Consider the following 25,328-nt stretch of genomic DNA (forward strand, 5'->3'; position numbering starts at 1 on the left):
TCCCGCTACCCCTGTAATACACGCACCCTGGCTGTTCGCGTGTGATAATTCCCGCGTACCCCTGTAATACACGTTCCCTGGCCTATCGCGTGTTCTACTTCACGCGTCCCCCTGTAATACACGTTCCCTGGCCAATCGCGTGTTGAACTTCCCGCTACCCCTGTAATACACGCACCCTGGCTGTTCGCGTGTGATAATTCCCGCGTACCCCTGTAATACACGTTCCCTGGCCTATCGCGTGTTCTACTTCACGCGTACCCCTGTAATACACGTACCCTGGCCAATCGCGTGTTGAACTTCCCGCTACCCCTGTAATACACGCACCCTGGCTGTTCGCGTGTGATGATTCCCGCGTACCCCTGTAATTCACGTTCCCTGCCTAGTCGCGTGTAGTACTTCCCGCGTACTCCTGATTTGAAGATTGCCCGCTTTTCTTTCCTTGTTTGCCTGCCCTGTGAAGTGGTCCAGGGTTAGCGCAGCCCTTAGCGATGATTTAGCGATTTTGATGGCTTTTCCTTGCGCGAGGGCGTTCTTGGGGGCGTTACTGGCGCTGCTGCAGGCTCGCTGCGATTCTCTGCGCCACGGCTGGTTTGGGAGCTTGAAATCCATGAATATGCTGTGCGCGGAAATCTGTTTTAGCGCACGTGCCTGGCGCAGACTATCGCAGGCGCACGCTGTGCGCCAGCCGTGTGCGCTACTTGTGCGCTGGATTCTATGAATTAGCCTGCAAGTGTTGTTGTGGGTTTGTTGTAGGTAGAGCTAACAGCCTCTTGGTTGAGAAGTTGCATGATAAGAGACATTTGGTGATTGATGTTATTGTCCATGCTCTCGTACAGTTTAGTTATTGACATTAGAGCAGTATTCATGGACATGAGTGCAATGTCTAAATAAGAAGATGGAGTATGGGTTGGAGTAGAAGAACGTTGCAAGGTTAGGCTTGGTTAGTTTCCTGGGAGTGGGTTTTGTAAATGATATGGACAAGGCCGATGAATTGTGGATTGAATGTGCAAACATAATAGGAGACTGAGAAAAAAAATAGATATAAAAGGGAGAGGCGTGGATAAAAGAATCTGGGGCACAGCTACGATGAGTTCAACAGATGAGTCGCTATTCACTAAGTGAAGGCTAGGACTTGTTAAATAACGATCTCTCACTACTGCGTTATGTGGACTTGTCTGGCTGTACTCATGTGAAAGCCACAAAGTTTTGGTGACAGTATTGTCAGAAGGGATGGAAATTCTCGCTTGCTTATGTACTGTGACCACCGCTGTTAAAAGCGTTTGTTTGAAGGTTTCATTAAGAGCGTGCATCTTCCTGATCGAATGCGGGGATCTGACTGAAGGGGAAGCATGAGTGTGTTGAGTGAGGAAGTAAAGCATGCCGCTACTAGTGAGTCTGGGGGTGTAACACAGCTGCTAGGACTTGGGGGTGCTTCTAATGGACTGTCAGAAGTAATAATGACCGCTGGGGCGGATGGCAAGTCAACACGCAATAATTGCTGTTTCGTAGCAGTAAATTTCCAGTGAGTAGAAGTGCCGAATATCGGCTGATAACGATTTAGCCCTGGTCCGATTTAATGTTTGGGTGTTTTCTGTGTGAATTTGGTGTATTTGAATATTACAATTATAAAATATGACTTGACTGCAGTATCTAAAAGATAGGAGTGCCGTGCTATGACTGCTGCGCTGCTAAGCAGCCAAGCAGCACTTTACAGCACTTCCTTAATGCACAAATGCACACGTGCAAATGCACTCGGCCGCTGGATATATAGGATTAGGGGTAGGATGTGGAGCTTTGTGCTCAATGATTTCCAAAGGGGTCTAAATTTAAACAGAAAGAAAACAATTGCAATTAATACATTAACATGAATTAGAAGATAAAAACAAGGTTTGCATCCAGTAAGCATACCAATTTCAAGAATGTAGTTGTGGAAACAAGGTCAGCACAGACAGGAGCAGCAGCCAAGCCTCACTTTCCAGCACTTCCTTAATTCTAGTGCGCAGATGCGTGCGGCCGCTGGATATATAGGATTGTGGGTAGGGGCGGAGCTTGTGTTCAGTGATTTCCAAAGGGGTAAAATTCAAGACTGCAGTTGAGGAAACAAGGTCAGCATGGACAGAAGGAGAAGCCAAGCAGCACATGCCAGCACTTCCTTAATGCATGGGCAAATGCGTGTGGCCGCTGGATATATAGGATTGTGCGTAGTAGGCACAGCTTGTGCTTAATGATTTCCAAAGGGTTCAAATTCAAGACTGTAGTTGAGGAAACAAGGTCAGCACAGACAGGGGGAGCACCCAAACAGCACTTTCCAGCACTTCCTTAAAGCGTGCCAGCGCTGGATATATAGGATTGTGGGTAGGGGCGGAGCTTGTGCTCAATGATTACCAAAGGGATCAAATTCAAGACTGCAGTTGAGGAAACAAGGTCAGCACTTTTTTGTCAACATTATAATAAGAATCCTTTGTACAGACTTTTCATGAAAGGTTAATGCATATGTGATGTCATCAGTGATGTCATCAATGACATTTGTGATGTCATCTATGATGTCCTGGGTGTTACTCTTAGCAGTGCATGGTGGTGGCGCGAGTTATGGTTGCTTAGCTTACCATAACTGGTGAATTTCAGGGGCTTTTCGGTTTTACTTGGAACCATAACGTCCCTTTAACACAGTTTTTTAATGATATTTCATAGGTTTTTATTACTCCAACTTAACCATAACGTCCACTTAACAAAGTTTTTTCATTTAATTTCATAGGTTTTTATTAGTGCAACTTAACCATGATGTCTACAAACATCTGACTTCATTGCAGACATTCCAGAGAGTGCCACATGACCATATGCTGGTGCGCAGCATGATGACATGTCCTATAACCCGTACGCACTTCACAATAAAATGTGTGCTTCTCGAACAGTTTGCAACAGCATTTTCTACGGATCTAGGAACTTTCAACTACAAAATTTCCCTTGCACAGTTCCAACACCTATTCCTACTCATCCCCTAACAACGTAGTACACAGTACATACTTTTAGCAAAACTGCTAGTTATCTTAAAATGGCATCAGCTAAGGCCATCACTCCTCCCCAAGAGACACCGACACTGCTGTAATCAAGGAGCAAGTAAAACACTGCCTCCTACCTTAGAAATAACGCACGCGCAACATTTTCCCCTGTCCACCTGCCCCTCCATATTAGTGTTTGGTGCCTCTTCCCTCATTTCCCTCCCCAACTTTCATTCTAAGCTCTCCTGCCAAAATAAAATCCATCCAAAAACAAAATAAATGTTCCTTTAGGAACCACCTTTCACAGTTAAAAAATAGAACTAAAAAAAAACTGCATATACTCCATCTACTATATATTTCTCAGTAAAGTACATAGACTCAATAAGATTTTCCAACAGTTCCATTTGCATTTTGTGTTATGCTAATGGGAATATTGGGGCGTTCATCCTCCGTTCCAGGTACCGGAACGGTGGATGCCGGCCCAGCAGCCCAAGATATCAGCCCAAGCGAAGCGAGGTTGGATAACGAGATCTCTAGACCATTACCCCCATTCCAGCCCCTGAAATGGGGGATGAAGGTCATTAGCAGCCTAGGTTCCCAAAGTGGTAACCCGTGGTACTAAAAAAGAGGATTATTCATCCTACACCAAAGGCGTCCCGGTTTTGGAAGGAAAATCCTTTTCCAAGATGGCCACCATGAAAAGGGAAGGCGGGGGTTCAATACAGGGCCCCTCTTCGCTTTCCATGGCAGCCTGCAGAAGGCAAAAAGAAAACCCTATGACCATATTACCACAAGCACATTTTTCTTCCCTTTCAAATCTATCCTAATTTCGAATAACTTTACCACAAAGCCAGTCCCAGGTGGATATGCCACTTTAATCCTATGTTTTGTCCCTTCTGGTCATGGGCAGTAGTCACATTGTCCGGATCATGACCTTATTCGAGGACCCGGACATTCTAGCCACTGCCCATGGCTACAGGCTGCCTCTCAGTCACTAAAGCTATACCGCTATTTTTTTTAACTGCATTATGACACTTGTCAAATAAGAAAACACTGCCACATTTGCAAAACCATGCTTTTAGATCCTTGCCAATGCGCCTTACGCAAGTTTGCTGGAAATCCACCCACGTTTTATTTTTTGAAAACTGTCAAATGAATGCACATACAATCGTCATATAAGCTCTGCACAAAATCCCATCAAACTTTGTAAACTCATTCGAAATCACGTCAGAAATATCCCACCCATCATCAAAGCCCCTCGACTCCCCAAACATTATTTCATAGGTTTTACAAGTGCAATACTCAGAAAATATTAATATCCCGAGGGTTCAGCCATGTATTTCTATACATAATTTGATCTATCGCGAACATTTCAAATTCATGTTACTTCACTTTTCCTCTTTTAAAAACATACGAAATCTGGCAGCAGGGCGCATCCATCTTGTGCTATTCTTATCCATTGCTGCATCTGCCTAAGGTAAACTGCACTGACGTCACTAAATCATATGCTCCGTCCCTGACCCTCACATCACCAACCCTAGTCATATCCTACACTTTTCACTGTGACGTTCCTCTTCAGCATAGCCAAGCGCGCCCAGGCATCACCTACGTGACTTGACGCAGAACCCGAAAATTAACACACATCCCCTACCAACACAGCACGTCACAGTTCTGTGGTGGCGCGAGTTATGGTTGCTTAGCTTACCATAACTGGCGAATTTCAGGGGTTTTTCAGTTTTACTTTGAACCATAACGTTCCGTTAGCAAAGTTTATTTTTAGTGAATTTCATAGGTTTTTAGTAGTGCAACTTAACCATAACGTCCCCTTAACAACATTTTTTTATTGAATATATATGTATCCTCACTAACTTTAACCACAGTAGCAACTGTAAATCAGGGCACATAAAACTGCCAACCAGATCCTCAATGTACTTTTCTAAACATGGACAGCTCTTGATCCTAAACCAATATGAAGATATCTTTAATATGAAATCATAATAATTTCCCAAGGATGACTGTTTAATTTGGAGAACAAAAAGTGTTTTAAAAGTAATCAAAAACCGGTTTGAGTGGAATTATACTTGAGATTGTCCGCTGTTCACCAACCTATAAGTTATTTTACAACGTTTGCAAGTGAAAAACAACCAGCAGCAGTAGTCCTTCAAAAGGAGAACCCTCCACCCAAGGGTTCACAGTGCAGTGAAATGATCCTAGAGACTACTGAAAGACTATCACTTCGCTTGGAACTGATATTCTTGGTAAATGGACATATATTCAGATATTGTTATTTTTGCAATTGCAAGCTTCATGCTGATAATAATGTAGTCCATGCATTAGATCAAGAAAATCTCTTCTTTGTATTGTAACAATAGCCGACACGTGTTTCGACCATGGTAGTCGTTCTCAAGGCATCTAAGTGCACTTGTTCTAAAAGTATATTCACTTTTGTTGCTAGAGCTCCTATATTAGTGAGTCACCAGACCTCTACACACAAATGTTGCTACTAGTATTACCTGTGACTTATAAACTATCTTTGCTAACCTGATTGCCCTGCCACCAAATCTTTGTGAAAAGCTAGTCACTTCCCTTCCTCGTCTTTCCAACGTCAAAAACTGGTTCCTTCCATTGCACTTTTCATTGAACTACCCTGCAAACAGTTGAACTGGCCCGAACTGCTATGCCAGGTTCCCTCTGCACAGAAACACAAGCAACCCCAGACATGTTTCAGCCTTGTTGGGCCTCCTCAGTGAGGTGCAGCTTGGTTCCCTATGGCACAGCGAGCAAGCGACACATGTCTGGGCATACCCTCTCTCACATAGTGAGACAAACTGTGACCACAAAAGTGATGGGTGGAAGGTTTTGAATGAATTTTGAATAGCACATTAAACATGCAGGCCCAGGTTAATAATCAAGTATCCACCTCGGCTTATCATATTAGACTTCTTTCTCGGTTACACCAGTTTCTATCTCAAAAAAGCTGCACCACAATAGCCAGAGCCATCATCAACCTACCTTCTGCACTTTTTGATCCGGTATAGGGACTGTCTGATTGAGCAAGCTGTCATGATGGCAAGCACACATTGTGTCTTGCTTATGATAATAGCAAAACCCTTCTCCAGACAGAGCTCATGAACGTGATTCCATTGGTGTTGTTGCCCGCTGGGATCTTCGATACAAACACCAAGTCATCTGCCAAAAGTAAAACATGTAAGAGTAAAGTGCATCTTCTTATTAGCCAGATTTGGCTAATGAAATAAGGTTACATATAGAGTTAGCCAGAATGTTTGTAAATGATGAAGATAGCAGGTGTGTAAAAACACACGTATGCGTAACGCCCATGAATTTGTCAGCTACCCACCTTTCCCATATCTTGCTGCCGCTGCATTATCTATGTACAGTCTCTTAATAGTGGGAACCATTGAGGGAACCAAACACCTACGATTTCACAAAACTGTCTGCATGGAACAGTATTGAATGAGCCAGAAGGTCAATAAAGACCTGCTAGAGCACCAGCTTGCCCATGGTCCCATTTTTTATGAGAATTAATGTCTGGTTTACAATACTAATGGCACTCATATTCTATTTGCCTTTGATCTACTTGATTGCACTTCACTTTGTTTCCAAATTTGAGATTTTTAGAAGTGTATTTTAGCAAGTCTTTTAAGTCTTGCTTTTTATCATTTTCATAGTCTATTTTCACTGCAATAGCTTTATTTTATGAAACTGTGCCACTTAGGTAGATAAAACGCTTTGTTTCTGCATATTTGCACAAGTAACTGCCCTCAGACTACAACTTCCAACACGTTTGTAGTCCTTGCGTATTATTTCTATATTTGACAGGTGCGTCATTGCTGGCGCATCAGAGCCCAGCACCAGCAAGTCTGTGCCGGTCTGTTGCGTTCGCGTATCCGCCACATTGCTTAGTCCTGTAGGTAAGCCATAACACAATGCATCCATTAGAAGTAATTCAGCTGGCAAGAGAGAACATAAGTAATTGTACCCAAGTGATCAATATCATATCTACACGCTCACAAACTATAGTAGCAAAATATATGCTGCAGTCAATCAATGCCCCTTACACTGGACCACTCCATCGCCATGCCCCGGTCCTACCTTACATGCAGTACAATTTGCATTAGATAGCAAGACTGCCCTGACTACCACAATGTTGCCAATGGAAAATAGAGCACTGGGATATAGCTACCCTTCCCAGACCGACTTGCATGATATGATATGATAGGTTATTTATAACGTGCTTAATACCCAGAGTTTTCTAAGCGGGTACCCGTGGATCGAACCTGTGTTGCTCCGAGTCGTATTGCTTCCAAGGTGAGCATGTTGCCCCTGAGCTTTCCTCCCGAGACATGGCACTCAGGGGTAGAAATATCACAATTTCAGTCAGGGAAGAGCTTAGATGCTCACATCAGTAATATAAGTACTCAACCGAAACAAATGGTTGTGAATACACATAAACTCCCTATTATGACGTTGCCGGACATAACTTACTCCAAGAAAGTGCTATATGCCCCTCAGAGTTCCGAACAAACAGTGCATCCTACAGGTACTGCAGATACTATCGAGCCACAAAAGCTAAAATTCTTATTACTCAACACCAGCTCTTTGGTGAAACATGTAAAAGAGGTTGCAGACTATATCTCAGAACATAACCTGGACTTATGTGCTGTTACTGAAAGCTGGTTACATGAGGCTGCAGGCCTCACTTTGGCCATTGAACATGGATATAATCAATTCAGAGCTGACAGACAGAATGGGAAGTGGGGGGGGTGGGGTGCAATGACTTACAAAGCAACTCTTAAGGTTTGGGAAGCTGATATTCTCTGTTCAGAGGGTTGCAAGATATTGCATATCAAACTAAGTACAGATGCAAACACACCAAAAATATGGCACTTATTTACAGGCCCCTACCCCCATGCAGATTGTTCCAATCAACTCATGGCCGTATTATTACCTTTGGTTAAATTAAATGGCAATTTCTTACTCGTGTGTGACCACAACCTATGGTCAAAGAATGACAAAGATCCTAATGCCCTGGTCTGAGAAACATCCCTGGCAGATCTTGGATTTAATGAGCTAGTGAATAAAGCTACCCATGAGAAAGACACACCGTTGATCGGGTGGGGGTCTGCAACACCACATACATCAATCCCATCATATCTCTGTGTCCATGGTCAGACCACATTTTTGTGGAACTTGACCTACTACTATCAAGAAAAATAAGGTGTTTCCAGAAGAATAGTACATGGGTCACCTCGAGAAACCTACGTAAACCCACGTAAGAAGTGATGGAAGAATGCATTGCACCATTAACTGTAAATATAGTAATGCTGGATTAAGCTATGGAAATAGCAAACCTATACATAGAGGCCACTTCTTACATAGAGGCCACTTCTGAAGCTGTGAACAAAATTTCCCCTCTGAATACTCACCGGCTAATATGTAAAAAGATTAATACAAGGTTTTCACCGGAAATACAAAAATGGAAATCTGAAAAATGGAAATGCTTTGAGGTCTGGAAACAGTCTGGAAAGGTTGCTACACTATATACAAATGCAACCGCAGAAGCAAAGAAAACTAAGAATGACAGCAGAATCTCCATTGCGGAACAAGATACTCACGAGTTATTAAAAATGTTGATGGAATTAGAGAATCCATGCACAAAAGAAGTTGAGGGACCCACCAAAGCTGCTCTGTGGTGTTCCAGAATTCAAGAAGCCTTGTTTGATAAACTTAGAAAGATCAAAAACAACATTAACCTTAAAAGAGCAGTTCAAAACGTGAGGACAGGACAAAACAACATGGGTAAGACAAGTACATCAGTCTCCCACTTTGAGGGTAAAGAAAGCTTTAACTTTAGGACTGTGTTGAAACAGATGTCAGATAATATGAGCAAACTAATACCAGCAAGTTCTAAGGGCGATGTATGCCCTGCCATCACTATCAAGGCATGTCGCCCATTGCTCATGGGTACAATTACTAATTTTGTCAACTATTCCTTTATGGAGAACTGTGTACGCAGAGAGCTAAAAAGTGCATGGATCATGCCCCTCTTTAAAAATCCGAAAATGTACCCTGTATTTGCCAACAACTATAGACCGATTACCAACACACCATTATTGCTAAAGAATCATGACCGAGTAGCGCAAAAGCAGTTCCTAGAGCATCTAGTCAATAATAATATTCTCAACAAATGGCAATCAGGGATCAGGCCATGTGATGGGACGGAGACAGCATTGCTGGACCTGAAATCCTCCATACTCCAATCCATTGATAAAGGTCATATAGACCTATCCACCACATTTGATCATTCTCTCCTGATTGAAAGACTGCAGAAGGTGGCAAAAACCTCCCATAATGCGACAGCCTGGATCCAATTTTTCCTGGAAGACAGACTAGTGAGAGTCTGTAGTGGGGATGCAGAGGCAACCCCAGAACGCTTACTATACGGGCACCCACAGCGGGCATGTCATTCTCCGCCCCTGTATAACATGTTTAGGGATCCATTATTCCAACTGCTTGAGAAGAAGGGAACCTGTTTCACTAATTACGCAGATGACACTCAATGAGTTATCTCCCCCTCCACAGTCCTTATGGAGGATGTAACAAAAATTAATAAGACCTACAAACTGATTCGGACTTGGCTGATACTTGCAATAAATGATGGAAAAAAATCTCCTGGTAGGAGGCTCCTCAGACAGAATCCCTAAACTATACCCAGCATATCAACAAATACAGTTGGCAGATTGTAAGTTCACCATCCAGCAGAAAGTAAAGACTCTGGGAGTCTTGCTGGATCACACATTATGACCACAAAAGTGATGGGTGGAAGGTTTTGAATGAATCTGTACCACTGGCATTGCTCTGGGCAACCTTCCACACCACCGTTTTTTAGCCCGTCTGTGCCATTGCAAAAGGAGTCCAGCCATATGCAAATCAGTCTGGTACTGCCACCAATGGTAGCAGCCCAGCCCGAACTGCTAGGCCAGATCCCATCTGCACGGAAACACAAGAAACCCCAGACATGTTTCGGCCTTGTTGGGCCTCCTCAGTGAGGCGCAGCTTGGTTCCCTATGGTGCAGCAAGCAAGGGACCCACGTCCGGGCATACCCTCTCTCACATAGTGAGACAAACTGTGACCACAAAAGTGATGGGTGGAAGGTTTTGAATGAATCTGTACCACTGGCGTTGCTCTGGGCAACCTTCGACACCACCGTTTTTTAGCCCGTCTGCGCCATTGCAAAAGGAGTCCAGCCATATGCAAATCAGTGTGGTACTGCCACCAATGGTAGCAGCCCAGCCCGAACTGCTAGGCCAGGTTCCCTCTTCACAGAAACACAAGCAACCCCAGACATGTTTCAGCCTTTTTGGGCCTCCTCAGTGAGGTGCAGCCTGGTTCCCTATGGCGCAGCGAGCAAGGGACACACGTCTGGGCATACCCTCTCTCACATAGTGAGACAAACTGTGACCACAAAAGTGATGGGTGGAAGGTTTTGAATGAATTTTGAATAGCACATTAAACATGCAGGCCCAGGTTAATAATCAAGTATCCACCTCGGCTTATCATATTAGACTTCTTTCTCGGTTACACCAGTTTCTATCTCAAAAAAGCTGCACCACAATAGCCAGAGCCATCATTAGCACCAAAATCGACTATTGTAGTAGCTTATTAGCTGGCATTGGCAAGAGGGATTGTGCAAGGCTCCAATATATTCAGAACAGTGTGATCAGAGCAGTTGTAGGACTTATTAGAAGATCGCATGTGTCTGAAGCCAGTAGAAAGTTGCACTGACTGCCTATAGAAGCTAGAATACTTTTCCATCTTTTGTCTTGCAGGCAATAGCCCCACCTATCGCTCCGAACCCTGAAAAAGAAACATCATGTAAGGTCCTTGAGGTCTAATGATGGCAATCTACTCACAGATCCCAGGACCAAATTTACCATGGCTAGAAAAGGCACATTCTTTGCAGCAGCATCCAAGGCATGGAAATCTATCCCTCCTGATCTCAGGATGATCGAATCAAGAGAACTGTTTAAAAGAAGACTGAAGACCCACTTGTTTAGATAACGCCTGACATATGTTGTACTGTCAGATTGTGTTCTGGTACCAAGTCCCATTGCATATTGCATTGTAATGTCTGTTGTGTGTTTGATATGTACCTTTATGACTTTCGGCCACTGTTGCATGTTACAAATTAAATAACATAAATACAACACTGTTAAATCCTGATTGTAAGTGTACCAGAGCATTGTTATTGTTTTGTCATTTCTGCAGGACTGTTATGATATGATAGGTTATTTATAACATGCGTAATACCCAGAGGTTTCTAAGTGCGGACCCAGGGATCAGCACATTGCCCTTGAGCTATCCTTCCATATACGTTTGCCAATGCATCCTAAAGGACACAGGAAATTAATTGAAGCGATCCCCTTTATCTCCCTTATCAGACATTGGCACCCAATTTGCTGCAAGTGTCAAACTCATGTTAATGCATTCTTTTGAAAATGATACCCAAATGACTTTTTTGTGTTTTAATAATTCTATCGGCATGCCATCCAGCTCGAGAGCTTGATCTATGGCCAGTATATCGGCAATCTCCCCAGTGGCAAAGAAAAGGATTTTATTTGTGCTACTTATGACTAATTGGTCGGTATAAGCTGCTGCTTCACCTGCCAGTGCAACTTCAGCACCTTTATCTCTTAGGGGATATGGGCCATTAAATGTCAGAGGAAAACTTCCACATTGATGTTGCATTCATGGCCACTGTAGTCTTCCGGTTCCCAATGCGGGATAATGATCTTTTACACCTAAACCATTCTGTAGTGATAATCACCGTTGGATGGTGTCACCTTTCTTTTGCTCTATCAAGTTTCAAACTGCTTTCTTTTAGAATTTAAAATAGATCACATACCTTGTTATTTATATATTATTTGTATTCTCTTGCAAGTGTCCTCCCCCATGCATGCTATTTGTTTTAGGAAAAATGGTTTTAACAGCTCCCACATTGGGCCTCATTATGAGTGTTGCGGTAAGGCAACAACAGCGCCGGTAGTGCTACCGGTGCCGTTGTTACCTCGCCGCAACATTCCCATTCTGCTCACTGGGCCACTCTGTATGCCTGGTCAGACCAGACCTGCAGAGCGGCACCCGCTAGCAGAACAGGATGGTAGCAACGGTTCGTTATTAACAGGACCGGTGTTACCATCCTCCCCATTCCCATTGAGCCCTATGGGGGCTCAAAGGGAATGGGGACATACCGGGTCCAGGTCCCGCGAATGGGAATTACCGGACCCGTAAAGGTTGGAATGGCCCGGTAATTCCCATTTTTTGGGACCCGGCCCCGGGTTTGGGGGTAGCCATGCCGGTCAAAATGGCATGGCTACCTCCAAACTCGTAATGAGGCCCATTGTCTCCTCCTCTGGGAGAACCTGGTTTAATAGGACACTCCACAGGTTTCCCTCCCATATAAGGGTACAATGCAAGCTCTTCTGAATTGGAATATTTACTTTGCGCAGTGTCTAAATACTTTGTTAGAGATTCTATCTATTGCCTTTGGTTATCCAACTTGTGCCTAACCACATGGCACCCATCACACGAACTGTCACAAGTCAAAAGGGTTCCATGTAATAATGTCACCACAAAAATCTTGTCATGCAAAAATGTCGCCGAAAAATGGCCGTTTTTTGTGGCGACATTATTGCATGGAACATCCCCCAAACTTTTTTTTTCTTTTTTTTTTTTTTGCCCTGTCCCCATATATATGGTCACTGTAGGGTATTTTGTGTAGATTTGGGGCCAAGCGGTATTTTCTTACCGCCGAGAATAAAGGTAATTTAGCAACAATCACTCCTTGCATTCAGATTGGGTTTGGTATTATAATGGTTTCGTGGCTATGCATTATTTCAGTACACAGATACATTTAGTTGGTATGCATTTCGTTGTGGTATAGTGATGAGCATAATTTCTTTTTATTTGTGGCCCCAACATACAAAACCCCTTTCTTTTGTTTAGACTGTTCTTGTGATCTCTAGAGGCCTCAGGCTTCTACATTATTCAAGAACACCACATTTTCATATGGAGTGCCACATATGGCTGTTATCACTGATTTATCTACGCCAGTGAGCTATGCTTCCATAAAGTATTCACAATAACATATGGTATAATCACTAATTTATTTACATTAGTGAAACTATTTCCAGAGGCCTCTTTCTCTGCTGACTCATGTACGTCCAACAGACTATCAGATTGTGTTCCACTCAGAAGTCACACACACATACACTGAGTGGAACCACGCACACAGCTATTTATAATTACACATAACATAACTTTTTCCACATGGGATGCTTGACATATATTACCTACTAACCTCCCCTTTTATCAGGTGATATGGGCTAACTGTACCAGAGCAAAACAGAAGCAAATAGAAGCTTTTACACGGATTGTGATTTACATCAATTTCATTTCAAAATCATACATTACCAGTATTGTGAGGCAGACTTTTCTAGAATAAACGTTAAGAGAAGCATTTGCAAAATGCATGGCATTTCATTAGATTCTTTGCAACAATAACAGTGCATCAGTTGACTTGCATTTCTGAATAGCAACATTAGAATGCAGCTATCGCCATGCTGCCTGACTGAAATAGCTTTCATTCACACACCGTATTCTCGCTTTGTGTAAGATAATTACCAGCAAAATTGTAGCAGATCAGCACGCGAACTCTCTGGACAGGTCGCTTTCTTGAAATGGCTCAGGGCTTCCTTTTGGAGCACCCGGCGAGGACATGCAGTTCCAATCTACACTCTTTGGTCCTCAAACCGGTGCCAATTGACTGGAATCTCCAGCCTGTGAAGGTCAGCAGTACACTGGAACGACGCCCTCAATCAGGCAGCCCCACAACAACTCCCGCCAAGTCCTCACCGAAGCTGTGTAAAAATGTCCACTGCCTTTCTCTCTCCCTGAGATTTTTCAGGAAACCTCTGTTACAGCCCCCAAGGTGACGTGTCACCAATCAAAATACACAATAATCTATCCTCCTCTTTCAACAATGGCTTGGCTCATACGGTTTAGAAACTGTATCTACTCATTTCCTGGCATACAAATTTCGCATCCAGCTAACACAGTGAACAGAGAAAAAAAATGAATCCAAGTGCACGTTTAAAATGACTTTCAGAGCCTGTCTTTTTGATTTGATTAGAATCATGTTAGTACTGTTAATTATATTAGTTCATTAATCCTCTAATGTGTCTCCTGCAACAGAGGCATTTCAGGTGAGAGAAAAAAAATGCGTTTTTAAATGTGAAAAAAATTGCTGTGTTTTTGACTGAGTAGCCTGTCTTCATTTACATATCCATATGTTACACCGGCAACACATAGCTTGCTGTACCACGTTATAGCAATACATTGATCCTATGTAGTGGCGCTGCGCTCCAAAAACACACTAAATAATCCTACATATCCCCTCCTTTTTCTGAGAATTTTGGCCATGGTCCAAGCCAGAATTGGAAGAAATCCAACTCGCCCCCTTTCTTCTTTCAACATGTAGCAATCCAATAAAATCAATACTCATTTGTGAAGAAATTAAACTGAAAAGTCACTGTTCAATCATCATAATATCAAAATTCATCTTTGTACATTTCTCTTCCCACTGAAGTGTCCATAGTCCAGTGTTTTAACTTTATTAATCACAAAACAATAAAATAAAACAAATAGTTAAAATAAATAATTAACATAACAGATTAAAATAATTAATTAAAATAAATACGTGGAACTCCATACTCCGCGACACTTGTCTGCCTCTGATATGTCCCGACCGGCGATGTCACATTATTTGGTTCATTCAGGTGCTCTTCCATCTTGGCACTCTTGGACTTTTTCTATAGAAGTCATCTTTTCTTTGGCATCCTGGTTATTTTGTCTTCACCTCCTCCCGGAGGCAGGCATCATTTGATCTTCTTTCAGGGGACTCCAAGACTCCATCACCTCCCGTGTCCTCTGGTCCCGTGTCCTCCAAATACAAATATGTTAATATTCTAAATCAAATAGAAAAGAAATAAATTAAGTACATAGCACAATTCTAACTTCACCCTTTTGCCAAAAATAAAACATGCTTTGTAAAATATTTCGCCCATTTTCTCTCGCCTTCTGAAATTAAGCACAGGTTAAAGACAGAACAAACATACATAAAACAACATTCAATATATAATACATTTTCATTTGGCACACCAACATCATAAATTTCAGCTTCCATTTTTTTAAATATATGTATACATATATTACAGTGTTTATGTGCCATTATCATAATCAACCATCTTTATTTAACTTCTCTGCCACTACTATTGACTAGACTCCTTTACTTTACCTTTTTATGTTCAAGGGACGTTATCTGTTTCTACAGACTCAAGTTGTTTAATCTCATGTTTGGGGTGACATGGTTTAATTTGATTCACATGAACAAACTGTTCTGTTGCTGTTTCACCTTCAGTCTTCAAAATTCTATAATTCGAAATGGTCCCTGCCAGGCTGCTAGAAATTTGGAATGTTTCTGTTTATCTTTTCCAAAATGAAATTTATACACCTGATCGCCCACACAATATTCCTTTACTGACGTCTTTTTATCATAATATGACTTTGCACTGTCAGCAGCTCTTTCTAAATTTTTCTGTACAAAAGCAAATGCATGTTGTAAATGCTTCCTCAGTTCATCAATGTATTCATGAACTGTGGATGCGCTCACAAGTGTTTGCTCATGTGTCCTGTATATTAGGTGTTGTGGTAACACCATTTTCCTACCTGTTAAAACTTCATGAGAGCTAATACATGTTGCTTTGGCAGGAGTTGATCTGATTGCCATCAGAACCAAAGGTAAGCGTATATCCCAGCTGGAACCTGTTTCTGCCTCAAATTTCTTTAAAATGTCCACAACAGACCTATTGCTGCGTTCAATTCCACCTGAAGAAGTCACCCGATATGCGATATGTAGCTTTCTCTTCACACCCAGTATTTGCCATACCTTACTCATTAGAGCACTTGTAAAATGACTTCCTCTGTCTGATTCTATACTTTGTGGCAACCCAAACCTAGAAAACACATGGTTCACCAGCAATGTGGCTGCTGTTTGCGCACTACAATCTGGTGCAGGAATACACTCAATCCACTTTGACATCAAACACACCACACTTAAAATATAACGGTTCCCCCTGCTTGACCTCTTTACAGGCCCTACATAGTCTATTTGCAAATCTGACCATGGAAGAGTTAGGCCTCTTTTCATTAATGGAGCTCTATGCATTGGTGAAGCAGGTTTAAATTGGACACATGCTAGACATCCTCTAGTATATAATTCTACATCTTGGGACATATGTGGCCAATAAGCATAATCTTTTAGTATTTCCATTGTTTTCGTGAGCCTCTGTGGCCTGCAGTTATAGCACCACGTGCATGTTGTGGCATTAATCCTCTGAATGAAAGGGGTACCACCCACTGTATTTGTCCTGTTATGGACTCTCTAATCATGAGTCCATCTTGTAGTCTTATTCCTTTTTTATTCTTTAATAGCACCCTCAACTCTTCTTTTCCCATACAATCATTTTCTGTTAAAGGGTTTTTTTCAGGATCTATCAAATGATTATAATAGATTCCCAAAATTCGATCATTCTTTTGTGCCTCAATCAGATCTTGGTCTGGTGTATCATAACTCCACTGTACCACTGGTTGATCTGTCTCCTTTGGTGCTTTAGAACGTGTTACTGCATCAATTTGTATTTCACCCAGTAAATGTTCAATAGGTAGCAATTCTCCCATCACCGCCCCAATTTTAGCCCTGTGATCTGCCTTATCATTTCCCTCCTTATCCTCTCCTGGAGTTTTTAAATGCCCACGAATTTTCCTCCAGTATACTGTTAAATCATTTTCTGACACCAATTTGTCTATGGCTTGTATCATTTTTCCATGTTTAAGTGGCTTTTTGTTGTATGTAATCATGCCTCTTGCTTTCCAGCCAGGTAAATATTCCACAAAGCTATTCCGTGAGTAATCAGAATCAGTCACCAGGACAATTTCACTGAATTTATTATCAACTGCAGTAGCAATTGCTTTATAAATGGCTGCCAATTCCGCTACCTGACTGCTCCTAGCACCAATTCTCATCCCTATACTCGGGATACCTTCACACTTCAACCAGACATTCCCTATTCCTGACACTAATTGTTTATCACTGTCATTTTCAATGTGAAAGGCACAACCATCAACATATACAGTTGGCAAGTCCTTGCATGTTTTTTCATCAAAAGCTTTGTGTGGTGATTGTTCAAATTCCTGTAAATTAGGTTCCATTTCTATTTCATTTGATACTGGTTCAGCTGCACATGTAAGTCTGCTAAACCTTGAGCAATTGGGCTTCTTTTATTTTGGCCATATCTTACTTCTACAGGAAAACCCTGTAATGCTAGCGTCCATGAAGTGATTCTGAACTGCGCTAAATTACCTGACCTAATTCTTTTACACTCTAAAAATTGCAAAGGTTGATGATTTGTCTCAATAATCACCTTTTCTTCCTGAACAATGGGGCGGAAATGTTGTATCGCCCACACAGTGCTTAATAGGTCCACATTCATTGAATTTAATTCCAACTTGGGAAAATGCCTTACTTGTATATGCAATGGTTTTGTGATTCAAATCATGTTTTTGTGATAACACTGCTGACATACAATGTTCAGAGAAACCTATTTCTATAAAGAAATCCCTGTCCTTTATGGGATATGCTAAACATGGTGCCTTTACAAGACATTCCTTTAATATAGCCACTGCCTCAGACTGCTCTTTTTTCCCATTTCCAGGGTGTATTCAGTTTAAGCAGTTTAGTCAATGGTTGAGTGATTTCAGCATAATTTTCAATGAACTTTCTGTTATAGCCTGTCATTCCTAATACACTTTTTTACCCCTTTCACATTTTTAGGGTCTTTTAGTTTCTGTATGGCCTCTATTTTCTTCTTTTGTGGATTTAGTCCATGTTCAGTCACTTCATGGCCTAGAAAATTCACCTTTTTCTTGCACCATTGTGCTTTTTGTAAAGATACTTTGGTGCCTGCTTTCTGCAATTGGCCAAGAACATGTCTTATTTCATCAAAATGGCTTTCAAGCTATCATTTTTTATCAGGACATTATCCACATAAATTATGGTTCCTCTTTCTGCTGCATCAGGCATAGCCTTCCTCAAAAATATGCCAAATGCACTCCCACTATTGACGTACCCGAATGGAGTTCTAACCCATGCGTATTGAATCTTATCAAATGAAAAGGAAAATAAATTCTGTATCTCCTCTGCCAATGGCACACACCAATATCCAGAGGTGAGATCTATTGTGGTGAACACTTTTGAACCATGTACCTGAGCTAATCCCTGATCAATGAATGGCAGTGGCCATCTGGATACTGGCACTCTTTTATTTAATTCTCTCAAATCTGCACACAGTCGCCATTGACCGTTTGGTTTTAACACACCTAAAATAGGTGTATTGGATGTGCTATGAATGGGCCTGATGATTCCCTGCGACTTCAAATTTTTAATAATCTCTGCCAATGATTCTAAACATGCCTGCGGTAGTCTATACTGGCGTACAAAATACTGAGCTTCTGCTACACCCTTCCGGAAGTGTGGCCACATGTAAATTAGTTAGCCCGCAATCATAAGCAGCTTTTGCAAATACATCTTTAGACTCCATAAATATCTTCCTCAATTCATTTCTATCATCCTCGTTGTCACATGCATCCGCTAACAAAATCTGCTCCTCTACCATTTTGGGGAATTCTGGAAAATGTTCTGGCATGGGAATCTCAGCGCTTTCCTCTAATTCTGTGTCTCTTTGTAAAGCTGCCACATTTAAATGTTTTGGCATATCAGCTTCCACTTCAGTGGGCTGATTTTCTATTTAATTTTCATTTAAGTTAAATGTTATGCAGTTCTCTTGATGACAGCACACTGTCTCGCTTGATTCATAAGGGTACACAGAATGAATTTTAAATATCCCTTTGGGTTGAGAGTCCAGGTATTCTGGCAATTCACCCTTAGCATCTACATACTTTTCAGGGATATTTCCAATCACCATGTTATTTAGATCAGCTGTGTAATGTGATTTTTGTATGGCCATTCCTACTGGGGAGTTTTCCTCTAAATGAATATTCTGACAACCTTTATCATTCACCATAATTTTTACAGATCCTTCACCCACATCTACCAATGGAATGTATTCATAATCCAAGCCCTGCTGTTTTATGGATTCATTCAGACACACAAATGCATCAGAATCTTTCATCTGCTGTCCATTTTTGCATTTCAGTGTTATTGCAAACTGCTTTGTGAATGCAGGGACAACAGTATGTTTCCTCATTTGTAATTCAATTGCATAAGGGACCAGCTGTGCGCAATGATAAGCCCTTCTTTTGTCTTCAAATTCAGGTGCCGGCCCACCTATGCGTGACCATATCTTTTGATTAAGGAAATCTAGCACCATACACATTCTGTGCATGATGTCATTGCCCATGTAAAAGTCATTTTTACACACTATTCAAACATTATGTTAAATTGTTTTTTTTCCAATGCTAATTTTCAGAATGCATCTACCTGCAATTCGGTTTTCAAAGTCTGGACCGTCCAAACCAGAGACATACTGGTTTTTAATCCTACATTTCGGGATCTCCTCCCTTTCCATTATTTTTTGCAACAATTTCTCATTAATGACGCTCCTTTCCTGTTCAAGCACTAAAGTGGCTTTCATTGTTTTAGAATAGTCATTTATCCCAACATGAACCCATGGTTGTTCATCTTCCATATGTATTTCAGCAAGAGTGGTAATGTGTTTTTCTGAACCTGCTCTAGGAGCAATATTCTGTTTGCATGCCTTCTCTTTTAAATAAAAACGTAAGATGTGCTCTTCTATGGCAGTTTGCCATTCTTTCCTTGGGTCTAAGTATATTTGTACAGGTAATTTTTTATTTTCACTCTGCATCTTGTCTTGACACATTAATATAACAGTGACGCTAGGTATGCAACTATTCTGGAGATACACCTCCACTGCATCATTTGTTTTTGCAACGGTGTGACATTCATTTATATTGCTGTTTTGTGCTTTTAGTTTCTTAGGTCTCAATGGATGTGACCAATACCTCCTGTTTCATTCAGTGTTTACCTATCTTTATGTCAACCTCGGTGGCGCCTATAATAGGCACCTCCTCCCCGTTAAAATTATGCACTGGACCTTGATTCTCCTTTACTGTGATCTGATTCTGCGGGGATCTCCCTTCATTGATACTCTTTACTAATTCTTTAGACATAATTGTGGCCTGTGCGCCAGTGTCAATCATTGCAAATGTATGGCATTTTTCTTCCACAATGATGGGAGCATAATACCTGTCTTCAACTTCCTCTAACACACATAGGAAATGCGAATTCTTACTGATTTCAGGGCTCACCTTTCTCAGGCCTTTTTCACTTTTGGCTAAGCACATCGGTAAATGGAAAGACATTTTTCCCTCCTTTTTGCTCATTCCTGTGTGAGAGACTTTATTCATTTCCACATGTTCAGAGGTTTTTGGGAGTGTGGCCACCGTTGGCCCATCCATCCAGGTATCATCAGAGGTCACACTACAACCCTCCAACTGAACATGTGTAACAACATCACTTGGCAATTTGTCATTGTCTAATTCTGTGCATTTGTGATTATTCAGTATGGTACCAGCCCTTTTAACCTCTTCAAAAATATGTGGTTCAAAGAATTCTTCAGGTGATTGACCTGTACCCTCCTTTTGAGCATTTCTTTTTCCTGCCTGTGTTTGGTCATTGTTTGGATTGCCCAGGGAAGGAGCTATAGCATCGCCACTTACTCCCGGTTCACTGGTATTCCCCATGCATGAGTCATTTTTCTTAAACCTGTCTCTTTGTTCTTTTGGATTTTCAGGTTTTCCTGTTTCATTTGTACATATCGCCAATGTTTGATTAAGTTCTAGGTTAAACCGTACCTCTCTTTTAGAAGTATGCATTTTCTGTTACATGTTCATGTACTGGTATTTTCACTTTTAAATCATTAGGCATCTCAGAGTCATTATGCAAAATTACATCAGAGCAAACTGTCTTTTCGGCGCTGCAGGTATCATAAGTACTTAGTCACTTTTCAGAAGCCCCCCTATCATTGCTATGGCTTTCTGCCCCCTCCTTTGATGACTGTTTTTGTGTTGTGCAGATCTTTCCTATTTGCTCAGCCAACATTTTCACTTGGGCCTCGAGGCACTGGCATCTTTCCATCTCTCTAGAATCCTCTCTCTGTGGCCTAGATCGATATTGGTTGTTTTCTCCTTGATTGGATCTATTCTGATACCTCTCAGAAGAATGATTTCTATTGGGATGGTTCCTGAACTCTTGATTCATTTGGTTGTAGTCCCCTGGTGGGGAATCATTGTACTGACGTGAAGTGTAGTTCATGTTCTGTCTCATGTCTTGTCTCTCAGGTTGTGGGTACTGGCCCCTATGTTGATTCCCATTATCAACAAATCGATCCACACATCGGGGTCTATGCTGATTACCATATATCATGGTATTTGGATCAAATCTGTTTTGTGTCCCCAATGTCTGATAAGGACCATCATTTCTTTGATCCTGATTTTGTCTCTGGTTATTGTTCATACCTGACATATCAGGTCGATAGCCTGCCCGGGGCCTATCTCCTAAGTACCTGGGGCTGATTTAACTCTCCCTATTAGTAGGATCATATGATTGGAACATTGGTGCAGTGTGTGATGACCTTTGTTGATTACCCCTCTGTTCAGGTGCCAAATTATTTTTACTTGGACTTTGAGCAGACTCAAGGGACATTTTGGCTGACATGATTTCCATCACTGTTGCTGAGGGTTCTTTAGATTTAGGTCTAGTATCTCTCATTTTATCACTTTCTCTACCCTGACAATAGAGTACCTCATATAGTTTTGTGCTTTGGTGTACAATCCATTCCAGGGACTTGTCACGGTCAAATTCCCGGACCAATTGGGATATGATGTCTTTCTGCAGCCCATAGAAGTAGGCAGTTTTAAACTCATTGGAATTGGGGTCAAAAGATACATCAAAGCGAGAAAATGCTCTTTTTAAGTCTTGTAAAAACTGGCGAGGGGATGTATTAGGCCCAGCAGTGATTGTGTAAGCGACTTTCTTTGCCTCCTGCAATGACTGGAAAGGAGAAAAATGACGCCTAATCTCCTTTTTGAACTCCGCCCATGTCATATTCTGCTGTTCATTCAATCCTCTTATAATACTGGCCGTCCGGGCATCTAAAGTTAAATGAAGATATTGCCTGTACTGTTCCTTAGGTATCTGGAGTGCTTTTAAATTGTCATGAACCGCTTCTAAGTGATCCTCAATGCAGCATTCCCCTCCTTTTTAAATGTTTTGATCAGGGCTTTAATGGATTTCATTATCTTTATGAGGCTACTTGTTGCAATGCATGGAATTGCACTACTTGGTGACTCAACCCTTGTTCCAGGTGTATGGGATTGGTGGCGGCCCCCAATGGGAGTATCAAATCCCCCAAGGGTGCTGCAACCAAGTTCAGTCACCGGCCCAGTCACTGGGGCACTAGCCCTTTGGGTAGAAATAGAATACACCTCAAATCCATTGAATGTGGTACCCTGCCGCCTCTCCTGGGACATGGGAATGCACATTTGCTGTTCTAAGTCCTTACACTTTTTAAGGAGCCTGTTTGCTTCGTTTTGCAAATAGTTGTTTTCATCACTCATTTTATTAATTACCTCCTGCATGTCCCACATTTGCATTTGGCACTCATTAAATTCTTTATTCCTCTTGTCTCTTTCTTGAAGCATTTTAACCATTTCTTGTTCCGCATTTTGGAGGTCACTTTTTTCTCATAATGTTCTTTTTGTAAAATCTGCATTTCTGACAAAACCTCATCTTTATCTTGTCTAATGTGTTCCCTCAATGATTTTAAGTGTACCAATTCTTGTTCTGTCCTCAAATTGTTTCTTGCTTTTGGACAATTGAACATCAAAATCTCTTCATTTTAACTGCATGTCTTTTTGGCATACATCCAATTCTGCTCTTAACATTTCCTGATTTTTACTTGCCCCATCTAAGTCAGTCTTTAACCTGTTAATTAGCTGGGTGTCATTTTCTTGCATTCGCAGGGACCTATTCAAAATAAACCAGATTTTGGCGCATAGCCGTATCAAACAGTCTTTCTCTGCATTTTTATCGGCTGCATTTAATAACCTTAGAAGGCAGACCTGAATTATGCTGCCTTCTGCAAAAATATTGTCTAGTTTTTCTTTCTGCACCTCACCCTTAATGCGGTCATGCCATTCTGAGGTACTGTTTGATGACCACGTCCCATGTGCGAATAACTTTGCCTCTAAATATTGCACTAGGTCTGAGAATGTAGTTTCCCTTTGATACATTCTGAAATTCGTTTTTAGTGACACACTGCTATTATGAAATGAGTTCCCTTTAATGTACAGATGGCGGTGGGAGACACACTTGCCACGCCCACTAGGTGCTCTATGATCACTTTCCCGGCCTGCAACGCACCATAAATATGTCTGGTATTTTGTGTAGATTTGGGGCCTAGCGGTATTTTCTTACCACCAAGAATAAAAGTAATTTAGCAACAATCACTCCTTGCATTATTTCAGTACACAGATACATTTGGTTGGTATGCATTTCGTTGTGGTATAGTGATGGGCATAATTTCTTTGTTTTATTTGTGGCCCCAACATACAAAACCCCTTTCTTTTGTTTAGACTTTTCTTGTGATCTCTAGAGGCCTCAGGCTTCTACATTATTCAAGAACACCACATTTTCATATGGAGTGCCACATATGGCTGTTATCACTGATTTATCTACACCAGTGAGCTATGCTTCCATAAAGTATTAACAATAACATGTGGTATAATCACTAATTTATTTACATTAGTGAAACTATTTCCAGAGGCCTCTTTCTCTGCTGACTCATGTACCTCCAACAGACTATCAGATTGTGTTCCACTCAGAAGTCACACACACATACACTGAGTGGAACCACGCACACAGCTATTTATAATTACTCATAACATAACTTTTTCCACATGGAATGCTTTACATATATTACCTAATAACCTCCCCTTTTATCAGGTGATATGGGCTAACTCTACCAGAGAAAAACAGAAGCAAATAGAAGCCTTTACACGGATTGTGATTTACATCAGTTTCATTTCAAAAATCATACATTACCAGTTTTGCGAGGCAGACTTTTCTAGAATAAACATAAGAGAAGCAATTGCAAAATACATGGCATTTTATTAGATTCTTTGCAACAATAAAAAGAACAGTGCATCAGTTGACTTGCATTTTTGAATAGCAACATTAGAATGCAGCTATCACTACACTGCCTGACTGAAATAGCTTTCATTCACAGACCGAATTCTCACTTTGTGTAAGATAATTACCAGAAAAATTGTAGCAGATCAGCACGCGAACTCTCTGGACAGGTCGCTTTCTTTAAATGGCTTGGGGCTTCCTTTTGGAGCACCCGGCAAGGACATGCAGTTCCAATCTGCACTCTTTGATCCTCAAACCGGTGCCAATTGACTGGAATCTCCAGCCTGTGAAGGTCAGCAGTACACTGGAACGACGCCCCTCAATCAGGCAGCCCCACAACAACTCCTGCCAAGTCCTCACCGAAGCTGTGTAAAAATGTCCACTGCCTTTCTCTCTCCCCGAGATTCTTCAGGAAACCTCCATTACAGCCCCCAAGGTGACGTGTCACCAATCAAAATACACAATAATCTATCGTCTTTCAACAATGGCTTGGCTTATACGGTTTAGAAACTGTATCTACTCATTTCATGGCATGCAGATTTCGCATTCCAGCTAACACAGTGAACAGAGAAAAAAAATGAATCCAAGTGCACGTTTAAAATGACTTTCAGAGCCTGCCTTTTCCACCTCATTTTGCACTGGAGAACACATTATAATGTTATTTGATTAGAATCATGTTAGTACTGTTAATTATATTAGTTCATTAATCCTCTAATGTGTCTCCTGCAACAGAGGCATTTCAGGTGAGAGAAAGAAAAATGTGTTTTTAAATGTGAAGAAATTTGCTGTGTTTTTGACTGAGTAGCCTGTCTTCATTTACATTTCCATATGTTACACCGGCAACACATAGCTTGCTGTACCACGTTATAGCAATACATTGATCCCATGCAGTGGTGCTGCACTCCAAAAACACGCTATATATTGATCCCATGTAGTGGCGCTGCGCTCCAAAAACACTATC

Source organism: Ambystoma mexicanum, chromosome 7q (genome assembly GCF_040938575.1).
Source record: "Ambystoma mexicanum isolate Mex_15411 chromosome 7q, UKY_AmexF1_1, whole genome shotgun sequence".
Classification (NCBI taxonomy): Eukaryota; Metazoa; Chordata; class Amphibia; order Caudata; family Ambystomatidae; genus Ambystoma; species Ambystoma mexicanum.